This window comes from Heterocephalus glaber, unplaced genomic scaffold (genome assembly GCF_053883595.1).
Source record: "Heterocephalus glaber isolate CG9 unplaced genomic scaffold, H.glaber_assembly_v1.0 deba00001442, whole genome shotgun sequence".
Taxonomy (NCBI): domain Eukaryota; kingdom Metazoa; phylum Chordata; class Mammalia; order Rodentia; family Bathyergidae; genus Heterocephalus; species Heterocephalus glaber.
In genome coordinates, this window is record NW_028258296.1 from 27061679 (window position 1) to 27068216 (window position 6538).

At 38.8% G+C, this 6538-nt stretch overlaps 1 pseudogene; it reads left to right on the plus strand.

Annotated features, from left to right (window-relative positions):
* The first annotated feature begins 2156 nt into the window (after nt 1–2156).
* LOC101698698 (lysophosphatidylcholine acyltransferase 2B-like) lies at nt 2157–4968 on the plus strand (annotated as a pseudogene).
* The last annotated feature ends 1570 nt before the right edge of the window (nt 4969–6538 follow it).

The window sequence follows — 6538 nt, forward strand, 5'->3', positions numbered from 1 at the left end:
GGAAATTGGGGAACGGCTTAGTTTTGGTTTCTTGTTTTCTTTACCTTATTGACATAAGGTGCCTCTTATAAATGAAAGTTAAGGATTAGCTGTGCCATATTAAAAGACAAATCTGCAGTGGTATAAATTTTATTATTTAAAAGTTCTTTTTATTATTTTCAACCATTATATTTATGCATATATATATTTGTTAAACGTTGTAGAGTAGGAATGCACATCCACTAAGTTGCTTTCCTGAATTCTCCAGCCTATTTGGTAAATTAGGAAAGTGATCAAAATGTCTTTTTTCTCCATTCAATGTAAGAAGAATTTAATAGTGTTCTTCCTGTCTGCACTGGAATCTGAGCTCCACAAGGCAGGGATTTTGTTTTTTGTTTTGTTTTGTTTACTAATAGACATCTGGAGGCTAGAATAAGAGCCTGGTACACTGTAAGCAAACAAATATTTGCTTAATGACTAAATATAGTAGTCCCCCTTATCCACGGGGTATCCATTCTAAGAGCCCCCCCTCCAGCAGATGTCCAAAACTGAGGACACCATGGAACACCATACAGCAACACCTTTTGCATCCTAACTAAGCACTTGTCATGCACTGGGGCTATTTCTTTTTCAGTTTTCGGTAAGACAGCAAATTAGCATGAATTTCTTTTTTCTTCTTTCCAATTTCAAAGATGGATTTGTTCTTACTGTAGATCTTAGCAACTTCAGCATATGATTCTTTAAGTCTAGAACTTTCACCTTTTCACTTAAAGGAAGCACTTTACAGCTTTGTCATATCTGAATTGCCAGCATCACCACTCTTTACACCTTGGGGCTGTAATTAAGTAAAATAAAGGTTACACAAGCACTTCGTTATCAGGAAAAGCTGATAATGGAGATAGCTAAGTGACTAACTGGTGGGTAGCTGGTAGCTTATTCAGCCTGGATATGCTGAACAGTGGGATGATTCACATCCTGAGTGGGATCACACTGCTCAGACTAGTGCACAATTTAAAACTTATGAATTGTTTTGTTTTGTTTCAGACAGGATCTTTGTCATGTAGTCCAAGCCAGAACTCACTCTATAACCTAGGTTGGCCATGAGCTCAAAATCGTCCTACCTTGTCCTCCTAAGTGCTAGGATTACAGGTTTATTTCTGAAATTTTTCATTTAATATTTTCTCTTTTTTCCATTTAGTTTATTGGTACATTTTAGGTATACAATACAGTTACATTCATCATTGGGATCTTGTACCTTTACATGATATATCTTGGTTCTTATTTTTTCCCCATTCCCCTGCCCTCCCTTCACCCCCTCCACCCCTCCCTATTTACAAAGACTTTGTTTCCATGTTTTTCCTTTTGTCATATTTTTTCTTTTCCCTTCTTTCCTTTCCCCTACCCCTCCTACTTCCCCTATTTCATTTAATATTTTCAAACTGTGGCTGACTACAGGTAACTGAAGCTGTGGATAAAGAAAAACTACTATAATACTGTATATCTGATATACTGCTAGACACCATGTGTAGGAGGAGAATATAAAAGAAAGATAGATTACATGATAACTTTTCCTTAAAAGTATACACGGAATGCAGTTAAAGATTCAAGAGTAGAAATGAACATTACAAGTAAAAGTGAGAAGAGCTGCAAAATAGAGAACAATACCAGCTCAAAGGACTGTTCCTCATTCCCTTTAGGTTCTCCTTGGGTGGAGGAGACAAATAGTAACATTGCCAAATCATGGCACTTTAGAGACCACACTGTGTTCCCTAATTAGTCCTATGTTGGTGAAAAGAATGTCTCCCTCTCTAAGCATAATTCTCAAAGTGACAGAAGAAAGTGGAACATCTCTAAAAATTCTCATACCATAGCAACTTGTATTTACAATGATAACTATTCTTTACATATATTATGCTGGTGTCTCATAACAACATTACAGGGTAGGGACTATCACCAATTTATAGATGTGGAAATGAAGTTTAATGAGTAACTTTGCCAATGCCCATAGCATAAGTGTTGGATCAAGCCTAAGATCCATTTGGCTATAAAATATAGCCCATGATCTGGAACTTCCAACACATTTTGTTTACCAGCTTTGGTATCCATACCACTCTTCCTGTGGTAGCAGTAATCTGGTATTCTCCAAAAGATGGAAACATGTCTCAGAGACCTACAATATGACTTTTAATTCTTGGAAAAAGGAATTCAAATTAGTGATTAGCAAACATAAGAATCCTCCATTTGACGTTGTCAGAATTGCAGGTATAGAAGAAAGCCTGATTCATACCAACTTTGATTGTGTTTCCCTCTTTATCACTTTTGAAGAGCAGCAACAACAACAAAAAGGAACATGAATCGTTAGTTGTGTGTGTTGCCACAATAAATACTGATTTATTTTAATGAAAACCTATTATTAAGTTGATTTTGAGGTTTGTTGTTATTGTTGTTACTTATGTCATTTTGGACTGGTGATTGACTCATGTGGACCAATTTTAAGAATATGAACCAAAACCAGGCATGGTTTCATACTTGTAATCCCAGCACTCTGGGAAGCTGAGGCAGGAGAATCACAAGTTCCAGCCCAGCCTGGGCAATTTAATGGGACCTTTTTCAAAATAGAAAATGGAGGCTGAAGATGTAGCTCAGTGCAAAGACCTTGAGTTCAATTCTCAGTAACACACACACACACACACACACACACACACACATCAAATGTGTCATGGCCAATTCTGTCCTATTTTATTTTAAGATAGGGTTTCCCTAAGTTGCCCAGATGGACCTTGATTTGTGATTCCTTTTCTGAGCAGCTTCTAAGTAGCCGGGATTACAGGAGTGCAGCATCATGCCTGGGTCAATTCTGACCTATTAAGATGCACTCTAGTTTTCAGTGTATGTGGAAAAATCCTTGTAACACAAAGGCTCAAGGGTGCCATCAGTTAAACTTCTTAGGATAAAGAGAACTATTTCCATAGCAATCAATTTGTAATGAGAGTAAATTAATTTGACAAACTATCTGCCAAAGCAGCTCACAGTAAATAAACTTTAAGTGGTAATGGTACTTAAATTAAAAAGTTGTAATTAGCATTTATCCATTCAAATGAATATAGCTTTAGTAGATATATATGCATAATATAAATATCAGAATTTGTTATGTGAAAATAACTTATTACCCATATATGTCAAAAGCAAGGTGTTTGCAGGAAAGGAAAAATGATTTTTTTTGATATGATTATAAATAGCTTGTTATATTTACCATCTTTGATTTTTCTGATTTCAAAGGTCATACATCATTTCCTATTCATTAACCCACAATCCCCTAAGAGTTCTAATTATGTGCAAACCGAAAGAGTGCTTGAATGTGAGGAGGGAGTGCATGTAGAGGCCACGCCCAGAGCCAAAGTGCCCGCATTCTGAGTTTACTAAGAAGTCGGCTTGAGAGCTGATCTGTCTGCGGACTCCGAGACAGAGATATGGGATACTGCGGTCGGTCGCGCAGGAAAGAAGCCAGTTCCGGTACCGGTACCCTGCAGCGGTGGCCACCCCGTTCCTGCAGCAGGTGCACCTGAGTGCGTGGTGCTGGGCCTGCACCATCCTCCTGGGGGCTGTGCTGGTGTCTGTGCGGGTGGCCTGCCTCGCCTTCCTCTTCCTCTTCCTCTTCCTCCGACCAGTGGTCATGCTTTCCACCTTTGGTCTTCCTACTCGACTGACGGAACCCACCAAGAGTTGGAGAAAAAATCTGACGAAATCAGTACTCAAATTCTTGTTTCAGGTAGCGTTCTTTTTCGCTGGGTTCACGGTTAAAGGGAAAAGGGAAAAGGCGACTGGAGATAGACGAGGCCCCAATCTTCGTTACAGGCCCACACTCCACTTTCTTTGATGCAATCGCCTGTGTTGTGGCAGGGTTACCCTCGGTGGTCTCTGCAAGTCAGAACATGCAGATCCCGCTGGCTGGGAAACTCTTCATGTTAACAGAACCGGTGCTTGTGACCCGAGAAGACCCAGATTCTAGAAAGAAAGCCAGGAATGAAATCCTGAAGCGAGTGACATCCGAAACGAAGGGGCCGCAAATTCTGATTTTTCCGGAAAGTGTGTGCACCAATAGCTCCTGTCGGGTCACTTTTAAAGCAGGAGCCTTCTCCCCAGGTGCCCCTGTGCACCCAGCGCTGCTCAGGTACCCAAACTCCCTGGACACGGTGACCTGGACCTGGCAGGGGTTTACAGGCTTCCAGGCCTGCATGTTAACTCTGAGTCAACCTTTCACCAGGGTGAAAGTTGAGTTTATGCCTGTTTATATCCCAAATGATGAAGAAAAAAAGACCCCTCCTTTTTGCCAGTGAGGTCCAAATTAACATGGAGAATGCTTTCGGAGTACCTGTGACAGACCACACTTCCTCAACTACCCATGGAAGCTGGTTTGGTAGAATTTACAAAAATTAGCCATAAATTAAAATTAGATTGGGATAATATTGATAAACATTTGGATGACTATGCTATAATTGCAGTTGCCTCAAAAGGAAGGAAGATAGGAATTGAAGAGTTTTCAAGTTATTTAAAACTCCCAATTTCAGAGCCCTTGAGACAACTTTTTGCTCTTTGACAGGAATAACGATGGCATCAATAGACTTCAGAGAGTATGTGATAGGTCTGACCATCCTGTGCAATCCTGCCAACACTGAAAAGATTCTGCAAATGTCATTTAAGCTTTTTGGTCTTGATGAAGATGGTTTCATAACAAAAAAGGAATTCACTGTTATACTTCGGGCAGCTTCTAGAGTGCCAGATCTTGATGTTTCCAGACTCTTTCAGGAAAATAGCTGGAAAGAGCTCAACACACATCTCATACAACACCTTTAGGAAATTTGCTCTGAAGCATCCAGTGTATGCCAGGTTATTTACTTCATATTTAGACCTCCAGGAAGCCTATATATATTCATTACTGCAAGAAATATAGTCTTAATCACTGTGTTGAAATGTTAAAGTCATCCCTGAACATAGTCAAAGTACCTTCTATGTAGAAATTAGGACTGAAATAAAAATTTTCCTTTGAGGAAAAATTCAATCATTTTTACTCTAAGTAGTATGGACATTTAATTATGATATTTAAAATGTACTTGAGGGATATTTCAATTTGATTTTTATTATTACTCCTTTTTCTACTTTTTGTGTTTGCCAGGTACAGTGGCATGCACCTGTGTCACAGCCAAGGAGAGGACTGAGGCAAGGGAGGATTGCTTTGCAACATAGCAAGACCTGAACTCAAAATAACCTACAGGGGAGTGGCTGGGGATATGGTTCACTGGGAGAGTGTGTGCCTAGCATGTGTGAGGTCCCAGGTTGAACTCTAGCACTTAAAAAATGTATGTTTCAATGACAAATGATCTACTCTTAAACTTTAATTACCCTGCAAGGTTCTAGTTAGTGCTTTTATTTTGTTTAGTTCTAAATGCCCAGAGAAACATAGCCCATCAACTCTCTCTCTCAATTTTATAGAACTAGTATCTCACTGGGAGTAAATAAATTCATTAAATTATCTTTCATATCCACCCCCAAAGTCCTGCTAGATAAATGCTTCTTTGTTCTTTCATAAAATAGCCCAAGTTTCTTATTTTACAAAGCAAAATGATAATAAACATCAGGTTGATATGGTATTGGGAATACTTTGAAACAGTTAAATATGGTGTGGCTTCCCCCCTTTCTTTTATAAAACATAAAATGATTATTTAGAATGAGAAAGAAATCACAACAGATTACAATTTCTAGAAAGCTGGCTTATATCATAAACAGAGGTTATAAATGCAGAAGTTATGACATTCTATCTTGTATGGGTCTCAAAACAAAATTTTGTGTGAATAATTGCATATTCTACATTTCTGAGGATATTCCTTTTGTTCTGATGAGGCAATAGTGAGAACTGAAGCCTCTACTTACTTACCTATATACAAGTACTTCCTATGTACTTCTAGTACCTGTTGCTCTAAGACATCTTTACGAAGTGATGTGACCTTGGGCTCTACCCTTTTATGTCACCATGCAGAAGGAACCAGCAAAGTACTGTATTCCTGGGAACCATGCCTACACCAGGACAGGGTGCAAGAGCCTATCTAGACATGGAAGTGAATATGAATCAATAAACATGCCTCACTACCCAGAGCTACCGTATCCCCAATGCAGTTTCATTGTAGTTAAATCTTTAAAATTCCTGCAGTCACTCAGTAGTACCTCCAGATAAAAAGCAACAATTGGGCAAGGGGAAAGAGACAATGAATGTTGACAGGTTGAGGTCAAAAGCTCTTATTTTTGCAAGCTTTACAAAAACATACCTAAGTAAACACGTTTCTAGTAACCCTACTAAAGCCTTTTAGGGATTGTGGAAATGGGGCTCCTAAAGCTTCAACTTCATTAGCTTCTTCATATTTTGAGAGGGTAGAAAGGAAGAAAAGATGCATGAGGAAATGGTAAGATGAGGGAAGCAATGAAAAGAAAAAAATCACATTTTTTGGAGATAATTTCCATGCAGTTCTTCCCTGAGAAAAGGAGGTCAGTAGTAATAATCTCATGA